Source organism: Taudactylus pleione, unplaced genomic scaffold (assembly GCF_031769625.1).
Source record: "Taudactylus pleione unplaced genomic scaffold, aTauple2 ptg000532l, whole genome shotgun sequence".
Lineage (NCBI taxonomy): Eukaryota > Metazoa > Chordata > Amphibia > Anura > Myobatrachidae > Taudactylus > Taudactylus pleione.
The window spans coordinates 1,153,761-1,169,391 of NW_028284934.1; the positions used below are offsets into that span (position 1 = coordinate 1,153,761).

Sequence of the window (15,631 nt, forward strand, 5' to 3'; positions counted from 1 at the left end):
TTGCTGTCACTATGTGAGCAGGTAACTGTTGGAAATTTCCTGAATCTTGTGAGTACCCTCTCTGAGTGTACCTAGGTGTTCCCTTCTTAGGTGGCCCCAGATTTTTCGATTTACAGTACTTCTGTAGGTGTCCTTCTTTATTACAATTGAAATGCCTTACTGTTTGATTTTGTTGCTGGTATGTGTTGTAGTTATGTGACTGTGTAGGGAATCCCTCTAAAGCCTGAATGCTCACTGCCATTAACTTCTCACTCTATGCCTCTTTCTTCCTGCAAATGTTCTTGTCAAGTTGTATGGCAGACTCTCTAAGTGCATCTAAAGTAATTCCTCTCCAGTTAGGTAGAGAGGTTTGCACCCTGGTATTTAGATTATCCTTGAGACCATCCATTAGTACCGTAACAGCTACTTCTCTGTGGTGTACATCATCTTTAATATCTGCTATCCAAGTGTACTGGGTTATTGTTAGCAGTGCTCTGGCGAAATAATGTGCTGCAGATTCACTATCTTTTTGTTTAATAGTATGATTTTACTCTAGGTAACTACCACTGGGAAATATATAGCCAACTGTGTTGTTATACATTTTATATTTACCTGGTTATCCTCATCCGTCAAGGATTCATACTCCTCCAATATACAATCCTTAATTAACTTCTGCACATCAGTATTGGAGGGGAGACAGGCCCTTAACACCACTCGCCAATCTTTATTAGTTGGCTCATGAGCATTACCTAAATCTTTAACAAATTTCTGGCATTTGGCTAACTCTTTTCTAGGGTCTCGGAAATCTGACATAATAGAATGTAGTTCTGCTCTCGTCCATGGACAATGCATTGCTACATTCCTTATGGGAACTATACCATCTTTGTCCAATTTCCCATTGGGAACTGCAATTGTACTGACAGGATGTACACCTACCATATCACTATATTCAGGATCAACAATTTGACTTATTGTTTCGGTGCTATGGGTGTTACATCTCCTAGTACGGTCTCCACTAGTCTCACCAATTTCAGCTGCTGGCCCTGCTGGTTGGATCGCTGCCTTTCCTCCCTGTGGAACATCTAATATATTAACAGCATGTGTAATGGCTGAAATTACAGTAGGTTCATCATCTTCTACCAAACCATTTTCCTTGAAGGGACTGAAATCAGGATATAAGTTACTTAATACGATTATTTAATTATTTTTGGTATTGGCTGTACTTTCACCTTCGGTCGCATATGACGGCCGAGGTGTGCACGCACTATCTCCTTTATGCGTGATAACGCTACCTTGCAGCATGGGTACGCTCCCTGGTGGCATGTTGCTTTACGGCATGAGTACGCTGTTTTGTGGCGTGCTACTGTGCAATGTGCGTACAATATTTTGCAGCGTGAACACACTACTTTGCAGCGTGTGCATGCTGCCTAGCGGTGTGAGTATGCTGCTTTGCGATGCTCATATACCACCGTCCACGTGTTCCCCTCGTGCTGCCATAACTCTAAACAATCATTATACTTTACTCTTTTCTTCAAAGATTTGACTAAACATATGTTGTCTCTAACTGTATTTAGTACCTCCGAAACGAAACTGCCCATATGTCGCAGTACGCAGTAGCATACACGTCATACTTCACATTCATTATATACCTTGCCGACACGGTTGGCCCATTCATAAGCAGCATCTCATCGACCATCCCTAGCGACTGCTTAGCACCCATCTGGGACAACGCTTTGGCTATTTTTGACCGGTGGATGAATTAACCAAGCTGCGCCAACACATACTTCCACCCACTGTGCACAATCGACCGCTAAGCGTGTTTTGTCAGTTTTGCACAATGAGGAAACAGAATCTAGCCTATACTATACTCCTGCTTTCCAGACAAATTAAACCAAGCTTCGCCTGCTGTTTCCTACTTTGAGTTACTCTTCACAATATTCCAATAACACTTAGCCTTGCCAGTGATTTCCTCCCACGACCCCCAACTCACAATCACGGTTTACACCACCATGCGGTCCGATCGCATTGCCCAGAGACACTACAAGTTATCAATGGACTTTGCGATTACTATTGGGGGTTCGGACGAGAAAAACACCCTTGTTTTCTTGCTCAGTTCTACCTGCTATGTATATTGCTTCAGCTTGCCCTATCCGCCTCTTGGACACCTTAGCCGGCCCTGTCTATTATCAACAGTTCAAAAAGCAAAAACCTCTCCCTTTTTCTTTTTCCATATTTTCACATCACAAGCATACATTCACATTCAAATACCTTTGTTTTCTGCGCAGAAAAATGCTTTCCCTAATGGAAATACCTATTCAGAGGATTTTAACAAGTGATACAAGACTATCTATTACAACGATTGTTCAAACATGTGGCAGTAATACAGGGAAGACGCATATGCTATTTGTGAATCGCCTATTGCAGTGCAAAAAGTGACAAAAAAAGAAACTGACTTTTCTCTCTTGTCCCTGGATTCTAATCAGCGCTCCTTAGATCACCCTTTAAACGGATATTCGGTTTCACAACAAAGAGTACAAAACAGGTTTTAAACAGGTTGCGTTCTTACCCGTGTATGATGCATCCACCCTTTGTTGAGGTATCAAAATCCGGTTGCTTCGAGTAATTTCCGGTAGCATGACCTCAAGCACAAGCCCCCATCTATTGATTCCTAATAGTCGCTAGTCGCTATTTAGCGCTGCAAGTATCTTAAGAAAGAATTGCTTTCCAGTCCAATCATGTGGTTCCAAAGCACAAAAAGTTTTTTGTTTATAAAAGGGGTAACACGATGTAAGATTTAACAATTACAGTAAAAAGCAATAACAAAAGTACAGCTCGATACATATGCATGCGCACTGGTCCCAGTATACAGTCATCAATCCAGGTCGCAAGAAGATACCTTTACACTGGCATCAGGACACAGCTTATATACCTTACAGGTTTCCAAATTAACAAAGGGACTAATTAACAGGTTTCCATTGGTTCTTGCTTCTGGATAATCTGGTTACTGGTTAGTTCATACGGTGTCATCAGGGGTATGGCTCAGTCCTCCAATGGTCTCTTTGTGTAGCTTCCCGCCGAACAACTGGTTAATAATGGCTACAACACTACATGCATGTTATAACATTTCTATCCAATAACTCCCTATCATCCATAACTAGCGGACGCATGATGCGACTTCTGTGCCGATAGATACGGATGTCTGAAAATAAACAGGGATTTAGTATGATATATGATACCAAACATGACATGTCCACTGTATTCTAAACCTTAGATCTCGTTTAAGTACATATTACATCATAATTATTAGCTAACAAATACCTTTAATAGCTCTGGTTATTAACTATAATGTGTGGGAACCATTCTAAACATGTGCGTTCGCATATGTGCGTCTGTGTATTGAAGTACGAAATATGTGTCGGTATGTATGTGACTATGGCCCTCATTCAGAGCTGCTCGCTATTTGCGGTCGTTCGTTCTAAAACAAGGGGTGGCTATTCAAATGAACCGTTCGCTAATTGCGGTCTGTTCACGCCTCTAAGTCTGAACGAGCGAGCAAAACTTGTGGTTGTAATTTTGAAAAATATGCCCCCTTGCCTCTCGCACCATACGTCATGTCAGCTATTTATTAGATTAATCGAGTACATCGAACAGCGTATGAACTGCTCGCTATTCTTGTGGCTGGTTTTTTCAACCGCTATTTTGCGAGCAGTTCTGAGTAAAAAAAAAACAAGTGACGTGGTCAATGACGCTGCTGTATTAATTATGCACTCCCTTAAAATGCCCGTTTTGACCTTTAAGCACGCCTGCGTTCGAATTCCACACCCCCGTTTTCAAGCATCTTCCCCTGTTACCACCCACATACGCCTCCTTCTGTCACTCAAAATAGCAGGCTTTCGCTATATAGCGAACAAACGATTTTCGGCCGCACTGACTGGTTCGTGCATACGTATTAAAATCCGTACGCATGCGCAGATGTGCGAACTTCGGTCAGAACGAATGAGCGGCCGCTTACGAGCGGCTCTGAATCAGGGCCTATATACAGATGAGCGTCCATGTGTAAGTATGTGCATATGCATATGAGCGTCCGTGTGTGTATATATATATATATATATATACACACACTTGTATGTGTGTGCATTATGTGCATCAGTGTATATGTGTTGTGAAAACACAGTTTAGCGCATCGGATTGTGTGATGCAAAGTAGCGTCCTTGCAACAAGTCATCCGACCATAGACGACTATATCATCAGATAATAATAATTGTACAACAACCAATTATTTGACTTTGACAGTCTACTCTTTAATAGCAAACAAACTATCATATTCTATTCTTAACCTTTTTTAGTCATGCATAATAAATTATTATTCAATGTTCTAGACAGTGTGACACAATTATTTGACTTTGACAGTGGCTAGCAAGCTGTGATGTTGAGAGCTTATATACAAGCATAGACCATGAAATCGGGATAATGGCTGCCAAGCATTTCATCAACATGAACATCATGCAAGAGCTTAACAATTTTATTCTGAAACTCCTCAGATTTGCCCTGACCAAAAATTACTTTGTATGTAATGACTCTTTCTTCCTCCAGGTAAGGGGCACTGCAATGGGGACGACTTGTGCTCCAACATATGCAGGCCTCTACCTGGGGTGGTGGGAGGAGGTGGTTTTTCAGGAGGATGTATACACGGAGCACATTGTGATGTTGCACCGGTATATAGATGATATATTTGTGATATGGGAGGGTGACAAAAAGATCTTTGAAGAATTTATTGATAAATTGAACAACAATAACATCAATTTAAAACTCACCATGGAGATAAGTAGAGAAAAAAATCAATTTCTTGGATCTTACGATCAGTGTCCAAGAAGATGGAAATCTATCAACAGATCTATACCGGAAAGATACTGCCACAAACAGTATCCTACATGCAAGTAGCACCCACTTACCATCAACAATAAAGGGAGTTCTCAAAGGGGAGATTCTGAGAATTAAGAGGAACTGCTCTGATATGCATGTGTATAAAAGGAGACAGGAACAACTTACAGATATATTTAGATCTAGAGGATACAGTAAGAGACTGATCAAAAGAACAATCCAGGACACAAATCAAATATACAAGAGAATCACTCCTTCCGAAGACGAGAAAATGCCAACAAACAAATAACAACCTGAGATTTATTGGTATTTTTTGTAAAGAGTTGAAAATTATACAACAAATATTACAAAAACATTGGCATGTCCTACAAACTGATGAAGATTTAATCCATATCCTTCCTAACTATATCTAAATTAGTTGGAGAAGGTCAAAAAATCTAAATTACCAACTGGTAAAAAGTCACCTACAACCAATGAAGAGAATCAAATATCATAAACAAGGTACCTTTAAATGTGGATCCTGTAAGGCTTGCAACTATATACAACCAACTGTATCATTCACTGATAAATTCTCAAAAAATTGGCATATAAAAAACTATATAATCTTCCTCCCTACAATGCCCATGTGACAAAATATACATAGGCAAAACAAGACCTTTCAAAAAACGTATCTTGGAACATGTGGGTTCAGGATCTTGCGAGATTTAAAAATGTAACTCCTGTGGCTAGACACTTCTTAAAACATCATAATGGCTGTCCCAAAGGCCTGAGGACATTTGCATTGGAACAAATCAACATGGGAATGAGAGGTGGTAATTTAGATCGATTTTAGATAATCTCAATTGAGATAATACATTTACATCCAGAGTTGGAAGATGATTTATAATTGCACTGGGTGGTATTTTCTTACATTTTAACACATATATTAACACATATATTACAATAATAAAAAATTATATGTAATACACACTCATCATGATTGTATATTTCACACTTTTTGAACATGTAGGTTGATTTAATCATATATACACAAGTTTAATAGTTTTCATGTTTTTTTTATATTTACAATACACTCTCACAATCACCAATCAGATTTATCATTTTATATTGAGATTTAATGTGATTATATATATATAACCTAATATATTTAATTTATGAAAATAAATATATAAACACAATTTGAATATTTAGGATATATTTATATATAATTTCATTATTTTTATTAATTATCTTAATTTAATTTATTAGTTTTTGTAACACTAATAATATAACTTCTCATTTTCACTAATCACTTTTTCAATATACCATTCAACTCATGTATTTATATATTCAATAATATATTTGATTCACTTAATGCATATAGATAGAAGAATTATATTTCAACTTACAATTTTTATTTATATAGGAGTAGTAGTACTATTTCAAAGGAGGATTAAAATAAACATATCCATCTAACCTACATGTATAATAGCACCTTTAAATAAATTAATTCCATTATGATTATTTTCAACACACAACAGTGGTAGTGACACGATGTACACACCCCGATTGAGGAATAACCAAGTAGAATATCTAACAAACACACCCCCTATGATGCGGCAGGTGTTGATTGGATGCCATTCTCTTAAAAGCATGCCAGTCTCCTCAGATCGGGTTGCCTTGTTAAAGCTTCATAGCAAAACGCGCGTCGGCGGGTAGCCCGCTGTGTCTGTTTTAGTCCTGTTCTAAGAAATACATCAAGCCTATATGTACCACTATTTGACTGAACACACTGTATGTTATATGTGTGCAGGGGTTCTAACCGTTGGAGAGAGAGCTCTAGATACCTACACGCTGTGACAGATACAAACTTCGGTAATTTAACATGCTGGTGGCCGACTGCCCTTGCTGACAAGTGCAGTGCAGTCGGGCTTAACTGAGACCCTTGCAATACTCAATGAGCAATGACAGCCTGTAAGCATGAGTGACAGCTGTGTTAAGATACAAATATAATATATCACGGAAGTGAAGATTCCTAGCAATATAATTGCAATATTGTGACTATATCTGTGATTATTGGAGATTACCATTATTTGACCGAATACACTGTATGATATATGTGAGCAGGAGTTCTAATCATTGAATAGAGAGCTCCTGATACCTACACGTTGTGACACTTAAAACTTTGCCAATTTAACATGTTGGTGGCCAGCTGCCCTGCTACATAAAATATATTGCTGATAAGTGCAGAGCAGTCGGGCATCATTTGAGACTCCTGCAATACTGAATAAACATTGGCAGTCTACAAGCACGGTAGATGAGATATGATACAAATGTAACACATCACTAAAGTGACTTTTTCTAGCAACAAACTGTAACACACTGATTACTTTTGTAACTGCTGGAGATCACTGCTCTAGACTACAAGCACGTTTGGTATTACGTTAAGACATAGGGTACGATTCTATTCAGCGCGATGTTAGGTCGGGGAAGGCTCGTTATCGCGCCTTAACAGGGTGTTTAGGCGCGATAACAGGCATTCCCCGACCTAACTTCCCGGCGCGAGGCTGTTTTCCAGGCGCGAAGGGCAGAAAACAGCCTCGCGCCGGGACTTTTGTCGGATTTCTTCTCTCATCCTCGGAGGGATGAGAGAAGAAATCATTAGTCGGACTTGGCAGCGCGGTGTATTGAATAGCTTTATTGTGCAGGATACGCCTCTGAGTGACAATAGACACACCCATAGGTGGAGCTAGACACACCCTCAGCAGCGTGGTGCATTTTGCTTGCCACATTCTGCTACCACCTGTAATCTCTCCAGCAACCCTGAAACTAGTTTAGAAAAGTAGGCAAGTATGTCTGTAATGCTCCTATACCTCTTCTCAAAACTGCCATCATTCACTTCCACTCAGGGCCATAGCTAGGGTAGTGCAGCCGGTGCCATGGCACAGGGCACCACAGGTCAGGGGGCGCTATTTGGGCCATCATATGTCTGTTTATTATCATTCTTTCTTGTAGCTTCCTCTTATTTCATCCCCAGCATCTCCTGGCCTCCCCTATATCTTCCCTGGCCCTTACCCATGAGGCAATGGCCCTTTTTTTGGTGCATTACATCCCTTTGAAAATGAGGGGGGCGCCAATGTTGTTTCTGGCACGGGGCACCAAAAAGTCTAGTTATGGCTCTGCTTCCACTGCTCTCATATCAGACTCTGACTGGCTGCTCTCAGCTGTCTGAAATTCTGCTCCATTAGTACAATGTAAGCCCAGCATAATGGTGCATACACACGGTCAGATTTTTCTTCAGATCTGAACGATAACGATTTAAAAAATCGTTCAATCGTTCATATCTGAAGGAAAATCTGACATACCTGGGCGATGAACGATGCGCGTTCCCGATGGTCAGATAACGATATCTGACATCTGATGTGGTTGCAGTCAGACTTGGACGATTCCATTCATTTTAATGCAGTAAAAAATCGTTCAATCGTTCAAATCTTTGGTAAAATCGTTCAATCGTTCATCTGACAGATCTGACAAATCTGACAGTGTGTATGCTCGATTAGATTGGGTTTTTTTTTTTTTTTTTAAGTACAGGAAAAAAGACCCCGTTATTAGAAGTACATCTTTTTCCCGGGGGATTACTGTATTATAGTTTTCCATTTTAAACATGACTCTACACAGTGAATAGTAATTAATAAAACACATGCATTACGGTACATTTTGCCCGGTGTACCACGAACTGTGCATGGGATGGGTATTGAGGACAATTGGTAGGACTGTGCGAACAATTGGTAGGACTTTGTTGGAAGATGATAGGGATCAGCTATGGTAGGCGGTGGGGGAATATGATGCTGCGTCACACGGTGCTTTCTAGCTACTATAACACAGAGTTCATGTTAATGACGTAATAATATCGATACCATTTAGTTTCACTTATTCGTATCCGCGACATTCACGGTTTTTTCTTTGCTCTTTTAGGTTTTTTTTTTTTTTTGGAGTCATGTTTCGGCTTTATTCGGAAACGCTCTGGCCGCTCCGTCTGCCTAGAGACCTCTCGTCGGCTGTTTCCGGAAACGCTCGGCTTTCACCCTGAGCCAGCTGCATCATGGCAGCTCTCGGGAGCCTCGGCGTGTGACGGCTGGAGGACTCGGAGGCGAGGAAGGGGGGACAGGACCATGCTGCATCGGGAGGCTCGGAGAGACTAGAGAGCGGTAAGAGCCAATATTGGGGCAGCCGACAAAGTACACGGTGATGGCTGAGCTTAGCAGGTTGTCATTAGAGCAAATAAAGTTACAAGAGAGGGGGCCGAGCATGGATGGCAACTAGTGGGTCTCCCTGCCAGCTCAGCCCGGGCCTGGCTACACGTGCACCGCCAGTACTGCTGTGTGCACCCTGGGGAAGCACGCTACATCGGCTATGCTACATGCAGAGCCGTCTCTAGGGGGTTCGTCAGCTGCCTGTTTAGGGGAACTTTGCAAAGAAAACTCGGGCTTTTGTGTACAGAGGCAGAAAACCCCAACTACGGCCAGTACAGTACATTTGCAGCAAAGAAAAAATCCCACTAGGATTAGAGAGCCCACTGATTCGGGGAAAGGACACTTTGTGCTGCCGTACGCCATTGTTACTAATTGTGCCCTAAATCCGTGCTGGTGCCTCCCCCGTGCATCTACAGCGCTGATAAACAGTTTAAAAAAAAAAAAAAACCTGTTGCAAAGAAAAACTTCAGAAAGAAAATAAATGCACATAAACGCTCTGCACGTATTACATTGGTAACAAAATAAATGCCCATATACGCTCTGCACGTATTACATTGGTAACAAAATAAATGCCCATATACGCTCTGCATGTATTACATTGGTAACAAAATAAATGCCCATATACGTTCTGCATGTATTACATTGGTAACAAAATAAATGCCCATATACGTTCTGCATGTATTACATTGGTAACAAAATAAATGCCCATATACGCTCTGCATGTATTACATTGGTAACAAAATAAATGCCTATATACGCTCTGCACGTATTACATTGGTAACAAAATAAATGCCCATAAACGCTCTGCACGTATTACATTGGTAACAAAATAAATGCCCATATACGCTCTGCATGTATTACATTGGTAACAAAATAAATGCCCATATACGCTCTGCACGTATTACATTGGTAACAAAATAAATGCCCATATACGCTCTGCACGTATTACATTGGTAACAAAATAAATGCCCATAAACGCTCTGCACGTATTACATTGGTAACAAAATAAATGCCCATAAACACTCTGCATGTAACGTATTACATTGGTAACAAAATAAATGCCCATAAACGCTCTGCATGTAACGTATTACATTGGTAACAAAATAAATGCCCATATACGCTCTGCATGTATTACATTGGTAACAAAATAAATGCCCATATACGTTCTGCATGTATTACATTGGTAACAAAATAAATGCCCATATACGTTCTGCATGTATTACATTGGTAACAAAATAAATGCCCATATACGCTCTGCATGTATTACATTGGTAACAAAATAAATGCCTATATACGCTCTGCACGTATTACATTGGTAACAAAATAAATGCCCATAAACGCTCTGCACGTATTACATTGGTAACAAAATAAATGCCCATATACGCTCTGCATGTATTACATTGGTAACAAAATAAATGCCCATATACGCTCTGCACGTATTACATTGGTAACAAAATAAATGCCCATATACGCTCTGCACGTATTACATTGGTAACAAAATAAATGCCCATAAACGCTCTGCACGTATTACATTGGTAACAAAATAAATGCCCATAAACGCTCTGCATGTAACGTATTACATTGGTAACAAAATAAATGCCCATAAACGCTCTGCATGTAACGTATTACATTGGTAACAAAATAAATGCCCATATACGCTCTGCATGTATTACATTGGTAACAAAATAAATGCCCATATACGTTCTGCATGTATTACATTGGTAACAAAATAAATGCCCATAAACGCTCTGCATGTATTACATTGGTAACAAAATAAATGCCCATATACGCTCTGCACGTATTACATTGGTAACAAAATAAATGCCCATAAACGCTCTGCACGTATTACATTGGTAACAAAATAAATGCCCATATACGCTCTGCATGTATTACATTGGTAACAAAATAAATGCCCATATACGCTCTGCACGTATTACATTGGTAACAAAATAAATGCCCATATACGCTCTGCACGTATTACATTGGTAACAAAATAAATGCCCATAAACGCTCTGCATGTAACGTATTACATTGGTAACAAAATAAATGCCCATAAACGCTCTGCACGTATTACATTGGTAACAAAATAAATGCCCATATACGCTCTGCATGTATTACATTGGTAACAAAATAAATGCCCATATACGTTCTGCATGTATTACATTGGTAACAAAATAAATGCCCATAAACGCTCTGCATGTAACGTATTACATTGGTAACAAAATAAATGCCCATAAACGCTCTGCATGTAACGTATTACATTGGTAACAAAATAAATGCCCATATACGCTCTGCATGTATTACATTGGTAACAAAATAAATGCCCATATACGTTCTGCATGTATTACATTGGTAACAAAATAAATGCCCATAAACGCTCTGCATGTATTACATTGGTAACAAAATAAATGCCCATATACGCTCTGCACGTATTACATTGGTAACAAAATAAATGCCCATAAACGCTCTGCACGTATTACATTGGTAACAAAATAAATGCCCATATACGCTCTGCACGTATTACATTGGTAACAAAATAAATGCCCATATACGCTCTGCACGTATTACATTGGTAACAAAATAAATGCCCATATACGCTCTGCACGTATTACATTGGTAACAAAATAAATGCCCATAAACGCTCTGCACGTATTACATTGGTAACAAAATAAATGCCCATAAACGCTCTGCATGTAACGTATTACATTGGTAACAAAATAAATGCCCATAAACGCTCTGCACGTATTACATTGGTAACAAAATAAATGCCCATATACGCTCTGCATGTATTACATTGGTAACAAAATAAATGCCCATATACGTTCTGCATGTATTACATTGGTAACAAAATAAATGCCCATATACGCTCTGCATGTATTACATTGGTAACAAAATAAATGCCCATAAACGCTCTGCATGTATTACATTGGTAACAAAATAAATGCCCATAAACGCTCTGCATGTATTACATTGGTAACAAAATAAATGCCCATAAACGCTCTGCATGTATTACATTGGTAACAAAATAAATGCCCATATACGCTCTGCACGTATTACATTGGTAACAAAATAAATGCCCATATACGCTCTGCATGTATTACATTGGTAACAAAATAAATGCCCATAAACGCTCTGCACGTATTACATTGGTAACAAAATAAATGCCCATATACGCTCTGCACGTATTACATTGGTAACAAAATAAATGCCCATATACGCTCTGCACGTATTACATTGGTAACAAAATGAATGCCCATAAACGCTCTGCACGTATTACATTGGTAACAAAATAAATGCCCATATACGCTCTGCATGTATTACATTGGTAACAAAATAAATGCCCATAAACGCTCTGCACGTATTACATTGGTAACAAAATAAATGCCCATAAACGCTCTGCACGTATTACATTGGTAACAAAATAAATGCCCATAAACGCTCTGCACGTATTACATTGGTAACAAAATAAATGCCCATATACGCTCTGCACGTATTACATTGGTAACAAAATAAATGCCCATATACGTTCTGCATGTATTACATTGGTAACAAAATAAATGCCCATATACGCTCTGCATGTATTACATTGGTAACAAAATAAATGCCCATAAACGCTCTGCATGTATTACATTGGTAACAAAATAAATGCCCATAAACGCTCTGCATGTATTACATTGGTAACAAAATAAATGCCCATAAACGCTCTGCATGTATTACATTGGTAACAAAATAAATGCCCATATACGCTCTGCACGTATTACATTGGTAACAAAATAAATGCCCATATACGCTCTGCATGTATTACATTGGTAACAAAATAAATGCCCATAAACGCTCTGCACGTATTACATTGGTAACAAAATAAATGCCCATATACGCTCTGCACGTATTACATTGGTAATAAAATAAATGCCCATATACGCTCTGCACGTATTACATTGGTAACAAAATGAATGCCCATAAACGCTCTGCACGTATTACATTGGTAACAAAATAAATGCCCATATACGCTCTGCATGTATTACATTGGTAACAAAATAAATGCCCATATACGCACTGCATGTATTACATTGGTAACAAAATAAATGCCCATATACGTTCTGCATGTATTACATTGGTAACAAAATAAATGCCCATAAACGCTCTGCATGCATTACATTGGTAACAAAATAAATGCCCATATACGCTCTGCATGTATTACTTTGGTAACAAAATAAATGCCCATATACGCTCTGCATGTATTACATTGGTAACAAAATAAATGCCCATATACGCTCTGCATGTATTACATTGGTAACAAAATAAATGCCCATATACGTTCTGCATGTATTACTTTGGTAACAAAATAAATGCCCATAAACGCTCAGCACTTATTACATTGGTAACAAAATAAATGCCCATAAACGCTCTGCACGTATTACATTGGTAACAAAATAAATGCCCATATACGCTCTGCATGTATTACATTGGTAACAAAATAAATGCCCATATACGTTCTGCATGTATTACATTGGTAACAAAATAAATGCCCATATACGCTCTGCATGTATTACATTGGTAACAAAATAAATGCCCATATACGCTCTGCATGTATTACATTGGTAACAAAATAAATGCCCATATACGCTCTGCATGTATTACATTGGTAACAAAATAAATGCCCATATACGCTCTGCATGTATTACATTGGTAACAAAATAAATGCCCATATACGCTCTGCATGTATTACATTGGTAACAAAATAAATGCCCATATACGCTCTGCATGTATTACATTGGTAACAAAATAAATGCCCATATACGCTCTGCATGTATTACTTTGGTAACAAAATAAATGCCCATATACGCTCTGCACGTATTACATTGGTAACAAAATAAATGCCCATATACGCTCTGCATGTATTACATTGGTGTAGCTCCCATCACTTGTGCTGTGAGTGGCCAACAAGTTCCACCCTTTGTGCTCATGAATTTCTCTTGTGTGCTTTGCTGAATGCCATTAATTTGATTTATTATATTAGCGAATAGGTTTTGTAAGTTATGTCCTTTTGCAGTATTATGGCATCAGGGATAGGCTGATACTGACCACAAAGGGGAAACATAACAAGCAATGAGAACATAAATTAAACCCAGATTCCTGCTGTGCTGTGAATAGTGCTTTCCAAAGATATAGGGGCATATTTATGGAGCTGTGTCTGCATTATTTTATGTTTACCAGCTATGTATCAATAGCTAAATGCAAAAGGCCAAGCAGTACCCATAATTCTCAATGTACCAAGCTCCAAAAGGCTGTTTTATGCCTATGGAGGAATTTTCATAGCAGAAGGATCTTGCAATATCTGTCTCACTGCCTCCATTTGCCGCTGAGGAGTTTCACAAACTGATACTGTGTGCATTGGTAGTGTCAAACTATGGAGGAGTCTTTAGGAAAACACAAGACTCCTCCAATATGCCGGTAAGTATGTACAAAGGATAGCGCTTTATTGGAAGCGCAGTCCCTGTAGAACTTGTAAGTACATAGTGGGGATAATCTTCTAAAAATGATTATTCCTGCTACAATATTGAGTAAAAAAAAATCTCAGCAATTTTTAATTCATAGGCCCCTTGTAAATAATGTCACACATGCATTGTGTGTTTAGAGCAGGGGTGGGGAAGCTTTTTTTCTACTGAGGGCCATTTTGTTATATATAAAATTTTGTGGGCCCGGTGCAGGCCACGCCCCTTTCGTGTGAAGTCACATGGGAGTGGGGCCACAATCGCCAACGATTACAGCAATGCCCGTAGCATCCTGAGGATGCTCCGGGTAGCTGTAAGGGCAGCGGTGTGACAGTCTGAAGCGTCCTAAGGATGCTCCAGGCGGCACTGCTGCATAGATTCTGGCTGCAGGGTACCATTCTAGGCACCTGCTAGCCAGATGAGGCTAGCAGAAAAAAGCTCAGTGAGAGAGACAGACCAAATTATTCCGCGGGCCTTATACGGCCCCCGGGCCTGGGGTTCCCCATCCCTGCTTTAGAGCAATGATACTCTTCAGGGTCCACATAGGGTGGCCACCTAACTTTCAGAAGGTCCACACTTTAGCCTTATTTCAGTAATTAGACCAATACACACAGTAAAAAAAAAACAAAAAAAACACCAATCTGTAATAACATATCAGTAGACATTTAAACAATAGTTAAAACTATAATACAGGGCTTGGCAAATTGTTTTGATGAAAGTGTTCGCCAGACCACAGTTCCAATATAAAAAAAAATGCTAAAAAAAACCCCAATTATTTTTCTTTTTAATAAATACTGTAATTAAATTTGGGCTACATAAACTAACAAAGGTTATTTTGGGGTAATTGGAGGCCATTTTCCCCCACACCATTAATGACCTGTAATTATTTAACTAATTAAGCTAACTGGAAACTTCCAATTGCTTAATTAGTCAATGGGGGGGGGTCTCCATGGGGAACCAAGTCCCAACATTTTAATCTTAAAATATTGATTTACCCTGACTTTGCATCTGCTCTGGGGGCTCTGGGGCTAAGGGAAAAGCTAT

At 39.1% G+C, this 15,631-nt stretch overlaps 1 protein-coding gene across 3 annotated transcripts in view; it reads left to right on the plus strand.

Annotated features, from left to right (window-relative positions):
- The first annotated feature begins 8,880 nt into the window (after positions 1 to 8,880).
- The window catches only part of LOC148501151 (phosphatidylinositol 3-kinase regulatory subunit gamma-like), a 124,504-nt gene continuing 117,753 nt past the window's right edge, over positions 8,881 to 15,631 (plus strand). For all 3 annotated transcript variants that reach the window (XR_015870077.1, XR_015870078.1, XM_088450863.1), the window contains exon 1: positions 8,881 to 9,047. The gene's annotated coding sequence lies outside the window, so the exon portion shown is untranslated. The remainder of the gene's footprint in view (positions 9,048 to 15,631) is intronic.